This window comes from Alosa sapidissima, chromosome 2 (assembly GCF_018492685.1).
Source record: "Alosa sapidissima isolate fAloSap1 chromosome 2, fAloSap1.pri, whole genome shotgun sequence".
Taxonomy (NCBI): domain Eukaryota; kingdom Metazoa; phylum Chordata; class Actinopteri; order Clupeiformes; family Clupeidae; genus Alosa; species Alosa sapidissima.
Window position 1 is genome coordinate 2941503 of NC_055958.1, and position 2500 is coordinate 2944002.

The window sequence follows — 2500 nt, forward strand, 5'->3', positions numbered from 1 at the left end:
AGAACCGAGTGTACATAGATCCAGAGCAGGTAAGTACCAACAGATTACAGAACCATTACATGACTCTAGAGCGCTATCAACCCCTCAGGGTCAAGCTGCACTCCGTTCTTCAGAGCTAAATGTGGATGAAGGACACTTAAGCCTATGGAGTATTGAAATGAAATAAAGAAGCTCAAAGGCTGAGTGTCGTGAGTGTGAGAGACGCCACGCTACACAGGGACTCAGGGCCCACACAGAGGGTCATGCTGAGAGAGAGAGAGAGAGAAAAGAAAAGAAAGAAAAAGAAGCCAAAGAAAGAAAATAATCTTTCAGCTGCTATAATCTGAACCCCTCCACCTGCCATGGTGGTGGTGGTGGAGGGGGGTCACTGTCCCCAGGTGCCCTCTCAGCCTGTGCCCCTCTTTTGTGAGGGGGGGGGGAGGGTGGTAGAAACTGCATCCAGCACCACTGAATGCAGCCTATTCACTGTTGCTGGGCTGGGAAATACATGCAAATGTATGTAATGAGGGCTGCAGAGAGAGTGCGAGCTGTGATGAGGGCCCACTGTAACCCCACGGGGCTGTCTGCCGCCGTACGGCCCTGGGTCTGCAGCAGTGGCGGAGGCAGTGAACGGCAGCCCTGCATGCCGATTTACAACGGGGATGCGAATGGCTCTGAAGGACACGGTGCCCTAACGCATGCGGCGTGCCTCTCGTGTCTCTCTCTCTCTCTCTCTCTCTCTCTCTCTCTCTCTCTCTCTCTCTCTCTCTCTCTCTCTCTCTCTCTCTCTCTCTCTCTCTCTCTCTCTCTCTCTCTCTCTCTCTCTCCTGGCCATTCGTCTGAGCCTGCCTGAGCCTGTTTTCTCTCATCTAATACCAATTCCTGGCACAGCTTGAGCGAGGAGTGAGGCTGAGTCTCCAGGAAAATGACAGTCCACCGACTGTTGAAAGAGAGACAGAGAGAGAGAAAGAGAGAGAGAAGGAAAGAGAGAGAGAGGAGGGGAAGCAAAGAGAACAAAAACAGAGATATATACATACTCAACAGCAAATGACCAACCAGATCACCAAAGTTTTTAAGAAAAGGGAAGTTTCAAAACCAGGTTCGACACATTGAAAAGGCGCTTATCACCCAACTGAGCAGAAAGCAGCCCAACCCCTTTATCCACACTTCACTGGGTCGATGCTGTGCAGCCATGGCGATGGCATGGTCCATCAAAAACCTCCTCATCCAGAAAAGACAACTGCAGTCCCACTGACAGCACCGAGGACTCCAGCAAAGTCAAGCCCAGCCCGTGGCACTGAAGACAAGACACAAATCGCCCCAGACACATGACTGCACACAAGCCCTTTCCCACAGAGCCATGACAGAAACACTACATACAGTAGCCACACGGCCACAGACAAGGATCCCCCTCACAGGCTTAATATTATCATACTGTTATTATGAGAGAAGTGAGCGTGTCACGCTCGGTCATGATCCGCGGACGGGTGCAGCGGCCATGTCAAAGACCCAGTGTGCAGAGGGCAAACAGTCTTCGCCCAGCGTCAGCGTCTGAATGATGTCCATTCATGCACAGATCAAAACGATGTCCTTTTCTTTGTGAGGACCAATGCTTCCTCTCTCAAGCGCCCCCCCCCCCCACATCCTGCCTGGAGTTGGATGGATGCAGTTGCTTAATGAAATCAGGGAAACTAATGACTTTAAATATGCTGAGGTTGGTCTGGGAAACAGATATATGTAAATATCTATATGTAAATATGCGTATCAATGGTGCATGTACACACATAGGCTACACACGCACGCACGCACGCACGCACGCACGCACGCACGCACGCACGCACACACACACACACATGCACACACACACATACACAGACACACACACATACACAGACACACACAGAGCGGAGACGAGACGCATCGGCGTGTCTGAAATGCCATAGTCTGAAAAGCATAAAGGTAATGTCATTTATCTTGGCACGGCAACTAATGCTGCCCTGCGCAAGAGTGGAGCTAAAAATAGCCGTCTGATCGAGTGTCTGTCTGTGTTGGAGCTGCGGAAGTGCTATTATGCGCTCGCATTTCCACCAAACTTAGGCAGATGATCTGAGATCCCCAGCCCACCCCAACCGCACAGCACCACCACCCTCAACTCTGCCGTGTTTCCGCATCCCGGGCCGAGACAGACAGGGATGTGGAAATGCAAGAGTCAGTTCCATTTGGCAAGATAAATAATCCACGTGGCACCGGGTAGACAATGCAAAGTGTTTGTCGCCGAGGCTCTCGCAGTAACCGCGTCTCATTTTCAAGAGCCTGCGAAGCCTCTCATGCATGGTTTCCACAGCAGATCTGTGCATAAAGAGCCTCTCATGCATGGTTTCCACAGCAGATCTGTGCATAAAGAGCCTCTCATGCGTGATTTCTTGCTTCCCTCTCTCTCTCTATAGATCAAAACTTACACAGGGGAACATAAAGAAGGAGAGACTGGCTTTAGGAAGCCAATAGCACAGCACATGATCTT

At 50.8% G+C, this 2500-nt stretch overlaps 1 protein-coding gene across 4 annotated transcripts in view; it reads right to left on the reverse strand.

Annotated features, from left to right (window-relative positions):
• tmeff2a (transmembrane protein with EGF-like and two follistatin-like domains 2a) overlaps positions 1-2500 on the reverse strand; it is an 84720-nt gene that overhangs the window by 71419 nt on the left and 10801 nt on the right. The window lies entirely within an intron of this gene.